Below are 16,095 nucleotides of genomic sequence, written 5' to 3'. Positions count from 1 at the left end.
AATCGTTAATAGAACGCGCTGATCGCCTGTGGCCATTTTAAAAGCACAGTCGCACGCATCTAAAAATGTAGAAAGAGAAATAGGATCGCCTTCAAATTCTGGGATAATAGAAAATATTTCCGAAAGCTTGTATGGTTCGATTTCTTGTTGAGTCTGGGAACGTGTCTCAGGCATTTTTCGAGATATTTTTAAACGAAAATGAAAAATAGAAGTATGGAGAAATATAAAATGTATCAGTATATAAGGGAGAAAAAAAAATGTGGTGGTATATAAAGGGCAAAAATGTATCAATAAAAATATCAAATAATATATCAACAAAAATGTATCAAATATACCAAATAAAAATATATCAAGAAAAATATACCAAAATATAGCAAGTAAAAAAAAATATGTCAATAAAATATCAGTATAAAATAGTATGTAAAGAAATATCAATAATTTCAAATATTAGATAATCAACTTGTATTTTTTTTCATGTATCTTGATTAATTGACTTGCAGTATAGTCAATTTCGTAAATTATTATAACAAATTATTAACGAGATGATTCAAAATCCACTTACATAAAGAAGAACATCGGGACGCCTTGTTCTCTCTGCTCAGCTACCAGGGGCTTCACTAGGTGTTCCTTCCGTAGATTACAGGAGTGAGGTTGTTCGGAGATGCTTTCTTCTTTAAGGGTTGTCTTGTTCTCTCTGCTCGGCTACCAGGGGCTTCACTAGGTGTTCCTTCCGTAGGTCACAGGAGTGAGGACTTCCGTAGATTCTTTGTTCCGTTAAGGGATGAGAATCCGCCGCTGCCAGTGAGTATACACGTGTTCTAGCAACGTTAACCGGATCCTACTGACTTTGCGCCAATTGTTAGATCACTAATCACGTATTTGACTTTTTAAAAAAAGAACTTTATTTGTTACAAATTAAATATTAAATAATAGTACAAAATTAAATTAATTTAAAATGACTACAATAACTGGACTGGTCGAAGTTGCAGCTAAGAGTGGTTCCGGCATCTGAGAATGGTAATTTATAGGTTTGGTATGAAGTGCTGAATTGCTGTTCCCATGAATATTGGCCAACGGTTCGTACAAAGTTCTAATGCGTGCTCAGCGGTTTCTATGGGAATGGGATGATGAAATCTGAAGTCGGCGAACTTAAGCTAGTTCAAGGTTAATATTTTCTCATATAACATATATATATATATATATATATATATATATATATATATATATATATATATATATATATATATATATATATATATATATACATTGAAATGATATTGGACGTAGGAGGAGGAAAAATAGTGTTTAAAAAATTAATTTATAAGTTATATATTAGATAATATTAGATATTAAAAGTATTTGGTTATTTTAATAAGTTATATACTAGGGAATATTATAAAAATTATTTATGTGAGGGCATTTTTAAGAAATTAGCATATAATAAGTGTAATAAAGTTTTATTTTAATAATTATAATATTGTAAATATATTTAAGTGAGCCATGTGCATGGGCAACCAACTATACATTTAAGTAACAGAGATATACATACTCTCAAAGTGACATTTTAAATAATAGTTAGGAATATAAAGTGGAGTTATAATTATATGTTAGTTTAAAATGTTTAATTTATATATCGTTACTGATTTAAGTGTATATTCTGATCTGAAAAGCCTAAATGTCGATAAAATTCTCGATAGAAAAGTAAGGAATTCTCTAGATCACCGGAGATGGCTTTGTTTGCGAAATTGACTGTTCCAGAAAATTCAGACATGTAGGAGATGGAACAAATCGAACATGATTTCTCGCCAGATGATTCTGGAACATGGAAAAAGATATAAATACCCGGTGATTTGGATTGAAGGCATCAGTTATCAGTTACAGTTACTATAAGTTCAGTCAGATAGCCAGTCAGTTAGTAAGAAAGATAGTTAGAAGACAGACACATTTAGTTAGTGAAGTCAATTGTTCAGTAAGTTCAAGATAGTCAGAAGGTCCAGATGTTCAATATAATAAGTTTCATGAAGACTAATAAACAGTATAAAGATAATATTATTGAAGATTAAAAATTATGTTATGTGAAAATGGTAATTGGATAATGGAAGAAAGTATCAATTGAAGAAAATTAAAATTATATAATATTTGGTGATTGGAGATTGGTGTATTAAAAAGAAGAATAAATGTAAATACAGTTAAGCAGAAATATATATTAAATTGTTGGAAGCTGATAATTGGAAAAAGTAATTTCACAAAAACAAGGATAACCGAGGCTGAGAACGAAGACATTGAGTGGTAATTAAAATCTTTATTTTGGAGAACATTTTATTTAGGCATTCAGTGAAAGAAAGGTACAAAATTTTGTTAATATAATTTAGTTAGTATCATAAGAATTTCAATTTTAAAGATAGTTTGTTTAAATTTTACATTGTCTATATAATTTAATTAGTTTCATAAGTATTTCAATTTAAAGATAGTTTATTTTAAATTTTGCATTGGTTATGTTAGATATATATGTGTGTTTCAAAATAGATATAATAAAGATAATTTAAAAAAGTGATTACAAACTAATTCTTTGAGAACCGCGATAAAAACCCTATATATATATATATATATATATATATATATATATATATATATATATATATATATATATATATATATATATATATATATATATTGATACGATTAGGGTTTATAGAAAATAATTTATAAGTTATATACTACATAATATTAGATATTTGGTTGTTTTAAATAAGTTATATACTAGAGAATTTTATAAAAATTATTTATGTGAGGGCATTTTTAATAAATTAGCATATAATAATTGTAAAAAGTTGTATTTAGTAATTTTAATGTTGTAAATAGATTTAAGTGAGCCATGTGCCTAGGCAACCAACTATACATACTCCAAGTGTCAAATTAAGAATCATAATTACGAATATAAGTGGGGTTATATTATTTGAAATGTGTATTTTATTAAATTAGAGTGTTAGTTACTAATTTGAATGTTTATTCTGATCTGAAAAGCCTAAATGTCAACAAAATTATTAATAGAAAAGAATGGAATTCTCTGGATCTCCAGAGATGGCCATGTTTGCGAAATGGTTTGTTCCAGAAAATTCAGACAAGTATTTGATAGAACAAATTAGAACATGATATCTTACGAGATGGTTCTGGAATATCCGAAACATATAAATACCCGTGATTTGGATTCAAGATGGCAGTTTTTAAGTTTTTTTAGTCAGAAGTCAAGCAGTTTATTATGAAAGTTAGTTAGAGTCAGTGAATCAAGTACAAATAGTCCAATAGTTTAATATAGTGAGTTAAATGAAGATTAAAAATTATGCATATAATTTAATACACATTTATAATTATACACAAATAATTATTGAAGATAAAAAAAGGTATATTGGAAGAAATTAAATTATATTATGGTTGGAGATTAGTATAAATCAACTTATAATAATTGGATATTGGTATATTGAAAAGAAGAATAAATATAAATGCTGTTTGCTGGTTTGGTTGGTGGTGTATAGATGCTGGTGAAGAAAAATATATCTTAAATTGGTAGAAGCTGATAATTGAAAAAAGTAATTTCACAAAAAAACAAGGATAACTGAAGTACGAAGACATTCAGTGGTGATTAGAATCTATATACTTAGTGGAAAATAGTTCATTTAGGCATACAGTGAAAGAAAGGTACAAAATTTTGTTAATATAATTTAGTTAGTGTCATAACAATTTCAATTTTGAAGATAGTTTGTTAAATTTTAGATTGTCTATAGAATTTAATTAGTTTTATAAGAATATCAGTTTAAAGATAGTTTATTTTAAATTTACATTGACTAGGTTAGATATATATGTGTGTTCCATAATAGTTATAATAAAGATAATTTAAAAAAGTACTTACAAACTAATTCTTTGAGAACCGCGATAAAAACCCTATAATATTAAAAATACTCATTGCTCATCATTCAAACAAAAAACACATCATAACAATTTGGCACCCAACGCGGTGGCTCTCTATTTAAAAGAATTAGTTTGGGAAGATAAGTGCTCTCATATAATTAAATTAATTATCAGTAGAAAGAAAAAGTATAGATTTTAATTTTAATTATATTTGAACAAGTAAAGTCTCAAAATGTCTCAAGGAAAGAAAGGTACAAGAAGCAAAAAGAATGAAGAAGATGTGGAAGTAGAAACACAACCTATACAAGAGGAGAGTTTAGTTCAAGTTCCACAAGATACTGCAGAAATGAATCCAGAAAGAGAGGAAAATGTCAATATGGCAGCTTTGATGTCATTAATGATGCAGATGAACAAGACAATAGAAGAGAATTCAAAAGAAATCAAAGAAGACATAAAAAAATTGGAAGAGAATTCAAAAGAAGTCAAAGAAGACATGAAAAAAATGGAACAAAAATTGGAAGAGAATTATAGAAAATTAGAAAAGAAAATAGAAGATAATAATAATAAAATTGTAAAACAAATGGAAAAACAAATGGATAAAAAACTTGAAGCTGCAGAGAAAAAAGTAGCAAATGAAATAAAAATTATACGGAAGGACTACAAGAAAAGGATAGAAAATGAGAGGACAGAAGTAAAGAGGATTATTCAAGATAATAAGATAGATATAGAACAGAAAATAGAGTTACAGAAATGTAACTTAGAAGTAAAAATTAACGAAGACAGGAGAAACACAGAAGAAAAATTAGACGAAATACAACAAAATATCCAAATAAATAGTAATCAAATAAGAAATGTGGAACAGAGAATAGATGATATTTCACAAATGAGAGACATAGGGAGACCTTACTTAAATTTAACAAATGAGACTGGGATTAAATTCTCTGGTAATATAAAAAATTTGCATCCTAGAGTATACATAAATAGTTTAAAACATAAATTAAGATTTGTGAATAATATTAATGATATTAAAGATTATATTAGAATGACATTAAATGACAATGCAGCAACTTGGTTTGCTAGTATTGAAAATGATTTAGATAACTTTCAAAAATTTGAAAATAAATTTTTAAATTATTATTGGGGTGAATTAGAGCAAGCAAAGTTTAGAGAAATTCTATATTTTGGAAAGTATAATCAAAATTTAAAATCAAATATGGTAGATTATGCATTGAAATTGATAACAGTTGCAAAATATTTAGAACCACCACTTAGAGAGGATGAAACAGTCTTAAATGTATCTAGACATTTTGATGCTGATGTTGTGCAAACCGTAACTGTACAAAATATTCAAACAATAGATAGTTTTATTAATTTTATTCAAAGAATACAAAGAGGCAATATGACAAGTAATAATAACAACAGAAAAAACAATAATAACTTTCAATATAATAAAAATGATATTCAACAATATAGACAATCATATAACATTAATACTAGGTATGGTAATAATTTACAAAATTTTAATAATAATAACAGTAATCCAAATAGACAGAACTTTAATAATAATACTAGTTATAATAGACAAAATTTTAATAATAATACTAATTATAATAGACAACATTTTAATGACAGTACTAATAATAATAGACAAGATTTTAATAATAGAAGAAATACAGAGCGACCTAACTATAACAGACAGGTAAATTGTGTTCGAAGGAATAGAAGCTGTGAAGACAGGGAACAAAATAGTACAAGGCAGGAAAATGTGAGTAGAAGTCATAGTAGGGAAAGACATAGGACATCAGATCCAAGTGGTCAGATACAATCTGACAATTCTAATAATCAAAATTTTGTGCAGTAAACTTTCTGAATTACAAGTTAGGCCATTGCTATTATGAAAAACCTTCTGAATTTATTTCTTTAGATGAAGAGAAAATTATTGAATCTATTAATTTAATTTATATAAATGCTTTGGCCAAAAATAAAATGATTAAAATTATGATAGATACTGGTTCAGAAAGTACATTAGTCTCGGAGAATTTTATTTTTAATCCATTAAAACTATCCGATATAATAAAGATTCCAAAAATTAAAATTATTGGTGCAAATAATAAGAAGTTGGGTGAAATTGATAAACTAGCCAATTTTAAAATTAATATTCTTAATAAAGAAATTAATATGCAAGGATTTATTGTCAAGGATTTATGTGTTGATATATTAATGGGAAATGATGAATTGGAAAAGAAGAAAGTAAAGATAGATTTTGAAGAAAAAATGGTAACTTTGGAAGGGCAAATAATTAAATTTATGCAGAAAGATGAGGTAGAAGAAGGAATAAGAGTTGATAGGATATTATTAAAAGAAAATAATGATGTTTATGAAGAAGAAATGTATTTTGATGATAGGGAAATGTCCCAGAAGAATGTAAAGAATAATTATTGTAGAGAATATTTAAGGAATGGAAATTTTAAGCAGATAGATGCCTACGAGGCGGAGTGCGTAAAATTGGAAGCAAGGAATAATGAGTACATATTGAAGAATAATGTGATTTGTAAAGAAGAAGATATGATGAAAGTTTTAAATTGCCCTGAAGAATATAAATCAATAGTCATTTCCATATTGCAGCAACACAAGGGACTTGTCAATAAAGAAAATAGAATTGCACAAAATTATATCCATAGTATAAAAGTTAAAGAAGAAAAAGATTTTAAAACAAAATCATACCCAATACCATATAAATACAGAGAAGAAGTAAACAAAACAATTAATAATATGTTAGAAGATGGGATCATTGAGAAGGCAGACACATGTTTTATTAACCCCATAGTAGTAGTGCGTAAAAGATCAGGTGAAATCAGGTTATGTTTGGATGCAAGGAATATTAACAAGATTACTGAAAAGCAATTTGAAGCACCAATGAGTATAGATGGAATACTAGGAAGAATTACAGGAATGTCATTTTTCACTAAAATTGATTTACAGCATAGTTTCTGGTTAATACCTCTAGAAAGAAAAAGTAGACAGTATACAGGATTTCAGATAGATGGAGTAGTATATCAATTCAAAGTAGTACCATTTGGACTTCAATCATCTTGCAGTGCTCTATGTAGATGTCTTCATGATATTTTGGATCAATATGAACATTTTGTAATTCACTACATTGATGATATATTAATTTTTTCTAAAACGGCTGAAGATCATGAGAAACACCTAAAAATTATAATAAATAGATTAGACAAAGTTGGACTAAAAATAAATCAAGAAAAATGTACATTTTTTCAAAAAGAAGTCATATATCTAGGTTATAAACTTAACACTAAGGGAATCGAAATGGATCCAGAACGGACACAAGTCATTCAGGAATATAAAACACCACACAATTTAAGAACTTTAAGAGGATTTATTGGAATAATTAATTATTATAAAAGGATGATACCAGATCTAAGTATAAAAGAAATTCCATTACTTGAACTACTGAGAAAAGGTGTAAAATGGAGATGGGATCAGAGAAGAGAACTAGCATTCCAAGAAATTAAAAACATTTTTCTGTCAAATTTGAAAATATACTATCCTGACTACACACAGCCATTCATATTAAGAACAGATGCATCAATAGAGAGATTATCAGGGGTATTATTACAAATACATGATGGGGTAGAATACCCAATACAATTCATTTCAAGAATTACAAAGCCACATGAAAAGGGTTACTCAGTTTCAGAATTAGAACTAGCAAGTATAATACACTGTGTCACAAAATTAAGATTTTATTTGTTGGGTAATGAATTTACAATAGAAACAGATCACCAAGCTTTAACGTCTATATTAAATAACAAATATGGAAACAGTAGAATACATCGGTGGAGTCTAATACTTAGTGAATACTGCTTTGAAATCAAATACATTTCTGGAAAATCCAATATAGTGGCAGATGCTTTATCAAGGTTAGAAAATACACCACAAAAAGGGCAGCGCACAATAAAAATTGGATTAAATCAATTAGTAGAAAGTACAGGATTATATTCTAAAGAAGAAATTATAAGAGATCAGATCAATTTGAGTGAAAAACAAAAAGTCCTTAGGAAAGATGGGGTATATTGTAAAATAATAAATGGCATAGAAGTATATGTAATAACTAGAACTTTAGCAAAGAAAATATTGAAAAATTTACATAACAATTATATGCATATTGGTTCAAGAAAGCTATGGATGCTATTTAGGGACAATTATTTTGCAAAGAATGACATAAGTATAGCAAAGGAAATTACTAACCAATGCCCAATATGTCAACTAAACAAAGAAAAGAATTTCAAAAACCAGAACACATATAAATCTAATGTTGTATATGAAAAACTAAATACAGTTTCCATGGATTTTATTTCAAATTTAGTTCTCAGTCCAACAGAAAAAAAGCATATACTAGTGATAGTTGATTTATATACAAAATTTATTAAACTATATCCCTGCTCTAGAACAAATGTTAAAACATTAAAATTATATATTAATTAATTTTTCGAAGAAATAGGACCATTTAGAAATTGTATAATAGATAATGCTACATATTTTAACAACCAAAAATTTCGGGCATTTTGTGAGAAAAAGGGAATCAACATTCATTTTACAAGTATCAGACATCCTCAGGCAAATCCTGCAGAAAGATATATTAAAGAAGTTATAAAATATTTAAGGATACTGTGCCAAAATCAACACGAAACTTGGCAGCAACATATACCACAAGTAGAGTATTTTTTAAATAATACACATAATTTGAATACAGAGGAAGTACCAGAATATTTAATGTTTGGCCATATAGGAAACAGAAAGTGGATTAGTGAATATAATCAGGATATGTTAGAACAAGTAATGCAGAAAGTGAATAACCGAATTAGGAGGAAAGCTGAAAAATATATCAGAAGACAAAATCGAAATATAAAAAAACCAATCACATTTCAAAAAGGAGACCTAGTGTTAATTCGTTCACTTAGAAAAAGTAATGTTAAAGAAAACCGTTGTAAAAAATTACAACCAATGTTTGAAGGTCCATATACAATTGAAAATCAGAATGGACTAAATAGTTATGTGTTAATAGATGCAGAGAACAGACTAAGAGGCATATTTCATATCAACGACATTTTTCAATATCATGAAGAGATTGAATAAGGATTTCTATACCTTTAACACAAATATAATAACACTAATAACTTACTGATATATCCATTTTATTCAATAGACTTGATTTGTTAAATGGTAGATGGTAGATTTCATTATTTTGAATCAATTTGACATCATACTTGTTGAATTTTGTATATATGGAAATTAATTTGTACCCTAAAAATCATAATTTGGGGTTAGACACAAAATTGATACTATAATTGCTATAAAAATGTTTTTCTAATATAATAAAGTGAAAAAACTTACCAATTTATATTGATGAAAGTTATTTTAAATGGAAATAATTCCTGGATTTTGTCTATAAATAAACAGAACACCATATCGATTATATTTTTAATTAAGGTTATATTATATTCTCTGATAAAATCCATTCTCCATTTGACATGACAACTTGACCATAGAATAGCCGAACTGTGCTACGTTGTTCTCTGTTTTGACATAGACAGCGAACAGGGATGTATTTAACACATTTTAAATAAAAAAAAAATTGAATTATTAATTTATTAAATTTAATAAGGTATGAGAAAATTAATATTTAAAAAAATAATAAGTAAATTATTTATTTTAAATATTATTTTGGGGTATTGATACGATTAGGGTTTATAGAAAATAATTTATAAGTTATATACTACATAATATTAGATATTTGGTTGTTTTAAATAAGTTATATACTAGAGAATTTTATAAAAATTATTTATGTGAGGGCATTTTTAATAAATTAGCATATAATAATTGTAAAAAGTTGTATTTAGTAATTTTAATGTTGTAAATAGATTTAAGTGAGCCATGTGCCTAGGCAACCAACTATACATACTCCAAGTGTCAAATTAAGAATCATAATTACGAATATAAGTGGGGTTATATTATTTGAAATGTGTATTTTATTAAATTAGAGTGTTAGTTACTAATTTGAATGTTTATTCTGATCTGAAAAGCCTAAATGTCAACAAAATTATTAATAGAAAAGAATGGAATTCTCTGGATCTCCAGAGATGGCCATGTTTGCGAAATGGTTTGTTCCAGAAAATTCAGACAAGTATTTGATAGAACAAATTAGAACATGATATCTTACGAGATGGTTCTGGAATATCCGAAACATATAAATACCCGTGATTTGGATTCAAGATGGCAGTTTTTAAGTTTTTTTAGTCAGAAGTCAAGCAGTTTATTATGAAAGTTAGTTAGAGTCAGTGAATCAAGTACAAATAGTCCAATAGTTTAATATAGTGAGTTAAATGAAGATTAAAAATTATGCATATAATTTAATACACATTTATAATTATACACAAATAATTATTGAAGATAAAAAAAGGTATATTGGAAGAAATTAAATTATATTATGGTTGGAGATTAGTATAAATCAACTTATAATAATTGGATATTGGTATATTGAAAAGAAGAATAAATATAAATGCTGTTTGCTGGTTTGGTTGGTGGTGTATAGATGCTGGTGAAGAAAAATATATCTTAAATTGGTAGAAGCTGATAATTGAAAAAAGTAATTTCACAAAAAAACAAGGATAACTGAAGTACGAAGACATTCAGTGGTGATTAGAATCTATATACTTAGTGGAAAATAGTTCATTTAGGCATTCAGTGAAAGAAAGGTACAAAATTTTGTTAATATAATTTAGTTAGTGTCATAACAATTTCAATTTTGAAGATAGTTTGTTAAATTTTAGATTGTCTATAGAATTTAATTAGTTTTATAAGAATATCAGTTTAAAGATAGTTTATTTTAAATTTACATTGACTAGGTTAGATATATATGTGTGTTCCATAATAGTTATAATAAAGATAATTTAAAAAAGTACTTACAAACTAATTCTTTGAGAACCGCGATAAAAACCCTATAATATTAAAAATACTCATTGCTCATCATTCAAACAAAAAACACATCATAACAATATATATATATATATATATATATATATATATATATATATATATATATATATATATTTATATATATATATAATCATTAAAAAAACACTCATTGCTCATCATTCACAAATAAAACATCATATATATATATATATATATATATATATATATATATATATATATATATATATCCTTACTATTGAGGAAATCGCAATATTTTAATAAATTATACAACCTGCATACAAAAACTTATCATGCCAAAACAGTAAAATTATAAAATTTATTCTACCAGAATTTTCTAATTACAAGCCCATCTATGTATACAGATTATTTCAAAACCTGTAATAGTGTAGGTAGCTCTTATTATGCTGCTAATATAAAAGATAGTAGTTCTTTTAGGCTACCAAAATTTACATCTACCTTTACTGCCGAACTTCATGCTATTGAAAGAGCTTACACTTACGTAGTTGAATAAAACTTTGCAGATACGGTTGTACTAACAGATTCTTATCTGCTCTTGGGGAAATATCAAAACCAATATCCAAAAAATACAACAATGAGTTAATCTGCTATATTAAAGGTAATCGCTCGATTTAAATATATGTCTTTATCTGGCTAAAAGAACATACCGAAATCAAATGTAATGTGGTTGTGGATGAACTGACTAAAAATTCGGTAAATTTAAATAAAATAGAAACTTTAATAATCTCCAGCGACAACATTCTAAAATTGCATAAAAAATTTAGCAGAAAATGGGAACTTAAATAAAATAAGTTAAGGAAATCCATTTCGTTCAAATTTGTACAAACCTTTGAAAAATCCATACACTTACATATACCCACAACTTCCGCAAAATATCCCACATATGATTATTACGTTATTTGATTTTATTCCCTATCCCTAAGTTATTTAAGATCAAACCATGGCAACCTTTGTGCACACTTAGTAATAATCGGAATCCGTATCAACCATATTCGTGTAAAAACAACTCTACCGCAGACTTAAATCATCTATAATGTTTAATTTTAAACTATATACATAACTTACGAAAGTACTAATTGCTTGACTTCAAGAACAGAATGTTAGTTTACATACCGCTAAATCTTTCATGCATCTTCAACACCAAATTTATAGTTATATTGATAGTATCATAATACAGTTCCTTATAGACTATAAAATAAATATTTAATATTACATCTTTAACTTTTAACACATTTGTGGCAAAAAAGTTACCGGATATCAACTTCTATTTCTGAACACACACTCAATGGCATGGAAGACCGAAGTGCGTTAAAACAAATTTTTCAGTACAGCAATTTTAAAGTTTGGGCATGTAGTTTCTAAAAGCTGTTATATTTATAACTTTTATAGAACTATTAGGGTATTAAGTAGTTCCTTGACTATTGTTATATTATCAATATAAAATAAATAAAGTGGCATTTTGAATGTTTAATATACAATTAATTACCTATAGGTATATGTACTTACCACTTCTGTCATTACTTTATTGTACCGGGTGGTCCAATAAGCCGATCTCTCGGCTATATATCAGAAACTATTCATGCTAAAACTTTAGGAGAAAAAGTTCCTTAGTAAAAGTGGCCAAGAGAAATCGCTGGAAATAACTTTCAAGTTTCTGGATTAACCGCTGGGGGGCGTAACCTGTGAAGAAAAATTTGAAAACCAGTTTTTTGTGAAATATGCCCAATTATACCAAGTGTTAAATAAGTAAACTAGAAGAAGGCCTAAATTCCGCACAAAGTTGTTCAAGTACTTTTTTTTAAATTTTTTCAAATAAAGGGTGGGGGAGAGTGAGAAAATATTTGTGGATAAATACCTATAACTTTGGTTTGGATCAACCGATTTTAACGAAATTGGTGTCATTAGAAAGAGTGTGGACGATTTAATTTACATCTACTATAAAACGATTGCATTTAGTTTTAATTGTCATGGGTAGAGGGTACTTTCGAATAGAAAAAATTTGTTTTTCTTCAAAATGTTTAATAAAAACACCTATTTATTGTAAATTATAATGGAACTGTATTAAATTCGTAACAAAATGGCGCAAACCGCAAGTTAATAGCTGTTGTCGAAGTCGAGATATGAATAAAAACGCATAAACATAAGTAAGTATAGTGTTGACTCACCCTTTATTATAACTTAAAATTAAATATGTAAAAGATCATACAAATATCTCGATTATTAAAACTTAATGTCCAATTAAATGTTCTAATTGTTTTCCATCGTTGTCCACACAAAGATGTAATCTTTCACGCTTAGACATAACAGCTGCTTCAATCTCAGCTGTCGATACACTATTTATTGCGTTTATAATGCGCTGTTTCATGTCGTCTCACGTGGTTGGTCGAGTTTGGTACACTGAGTTCTTTAATCTTCCCCACAGATAAAAGTCCAGACATGTTAAGTCTGGAGATCTAGCTGGCCATGAAAATATACTTCCCCAACCAATCCATTTATTTGGATAACTTACATACAAATAATCTCGAACTCGTCTGGAAAAGTGCGCAGGACACCCGTCATGTTGTAATATCATATCTCTTCTAGTTTGTAAGGAAATATCTTCCAATAAAACAGGCAACTGATTTTCCAGAAAATCCAAATATGTTTCGCCATTTAAAGTTCTATCAAATAAATATGGACCTACGATCTTTCCATCAACTATACCACACCAAACATTAAGACTCCATCTACCTTGAACTTGCACCTCATGTATCCAGTGCGTATTTTCTTCAGCCCAATAATGCATATTATGCAGATTAACATCACTCGCACTATTAAACGTAGCCTCGTCTGTCCACAAAATCTTTGACATGATATGCGGTTATTCTTCTAGCAGACCTAACATCCGATTGCAGTAATCCAGCCTTGCATCAAAATCTCTTTCTCATGTAAAGCTTGGTGGAGAACTACATGATAAGGATAAGGATGCAGTCTAAAAAACAGAACAACAAATATTGGTGAAAAAGAAACCACTATATTTACTCAAACTCAAAAAATCTTGAAAAATCCACAATTGTTTCATAAGATAAATCTTGCATAAGTATATTTAAGAAATGGATAAAAGGATAAAAGTGCCTTTCTAATGACACCAATGCCGTTTTTATCGGAATATTAAAATAACAGTTTAATCTAAAGTTTAAAGGGAATTCCAAGTTTCTGACCTAAACGTTCACTTTATAATATGAAAAACCAACCTGTGATGTTTTAAAATCCTTATAACAGTAGTTTTGGGTATATTTAATTTTATAGAGATTTGCCGACTACTTATATGTGGATTCTGTTGAATTAAAGCAAGAACATTGATTGAATTATCTTCGGTCATACCTCTACTACGGACGATGAAATCTACCAGTTTCTCTTAATCTTCTTGCCTTTCTTTCAAATACTTCTTTGCCATAATGTCTCCTGTCAGGATATCTTACAAAATATATACGGGAGGCAATAGCGGCATTTTGGTGACATTCGAAATAAACTCCAATCATATTATACAATTCTGCATTTGATATACTCATCATGAATTATTAGTACTGATAATTAATTACTAATATTACTAATATTAATATCTATTAAAAAAAGTGCAATCTTCAATCCGAATTATAATATAACAATTCTTAACAATGTTTTGACTGCTGTCAATAAATAAACAATATGAACTCCCCGTCAAATTTATTGTCGTAGCCTACGTAGTTTCGAAAAAACTATTTTTAATCATATTAAATAACAATGGTTAAAATAGGTATAAACATTAAGATTCTTCTGCTATAAAAAAATTTGAAAGTACCTACTGACCTATTTTTAATTTAATTTATAATACAGGGTGAGTCAATACTATACTTACTTATGTTTATGCGTTTTTATTCATATCTCGAGTTCAACAAAAGGTATTAACATGCAGTTTACGCCATTTTGTTACGAATTTAATCTATTTTCATTATCATTTACAATAAATAGGTGTTTTGATTAAACATTTTGAAGTAAAACAAATTTCAATTTTTTCTATTCGAAAGTATCCTTTACCTAGGACAATTAAAACAAAATGCAATAATTTTATAGTAGATTTAAATTAACTCATCTACACTCTTTCTTATGACACTAATTTCATTAAAATCGGTTGATCCAAACCAAAGTTATAGGTATTTATCCACAAATACTTTCCTACTCCTTCCCTACCCTTTATTTGAAAAAATAAAGAAAAAGTACTTGAATAACTTTGTGCAGAATTTAGGCCTCTTTCTAGTTTACTTATTTAATACTTGGTATAATTGGGCATATTTCCCAAAAAACTGGTTTTCAAAGTTCTCTTCACAGGTTACGCCCCCTAGCGGTTAACCCAGAAACTTAAAAGTTATTTCCAGCGATTTCTCTTGGCCACTTTTACTAAGGAATTTTTTCTCTAAAGTTATAACATGAATAGTTTTTGATATATAGCAGAGAGATCGGCTTTTTGGACCACCCGGTACATGCCACATTCGGTTGCTTATAATGTTAACTGTTTCAAAGGAAAAATTAATAACAAAAAGTAAAACCAATATGTAATGCACACGTATTTAATTATAAGAAATTGAAACAAGTATTATTTATTTATCGTCGGAGCCACTTCTTTTAAAACATGGGTATTTAAAGGCAGAGAATGATAAAAATTAAAAAAAAAGTAATATTGGAGAATTCCGATTTATTTAAAAATACTCTATAAACGGTTGTAAACTTTGTAGTGTTGTAAACAACAAATAATGAATGTTTTCAATTGATAAAAGAACTATCAAAAATTTTGTCTTTAGGTAGGACAGTTCCACAGCACAGTTTAGTACCAGATGTTCCGAACATCTGGCATTAAATACGCTTTCGTTAACGCTGAAAGGACATTTTCGTCACCTAAAATATTTTTAAAAATGTTATAATATGTATTTTGGTACCCATGCTAGTGTCAGATATTCCTTAGGTTGATAATAAATGTTAAGAAGGGTGGTTGTGACATGGCGGCCAGTAGACTTAGAAGTTTAGTTGTTACTGTTAGTTGTACGGTTTCAATTTAATACTGATTAAATGGTGTTCTCGTCAACTACTTGTTTTATTAATACACGACATTCTGGCGACGAAGATAATACAGTTTGT

Source organism: Diabrotica undecimpunctata, chromosome 8 (genome assembly GCF_040954645.1).
Source record: "Diabrotica undecimpunctata isolate CICGRU chromosome 8, icDiaUnde3, whole genome shotgun sequence".
Lineage (NCBI taxonomy): Eukaryota > Metazoa > Arthropoda > Insecta > Coleoptera > Chrysomelidae > Diabrotica > Diabrotica undecimpunctata.
Note: the sequence above shows the minus strand (reverse complement) of the source record.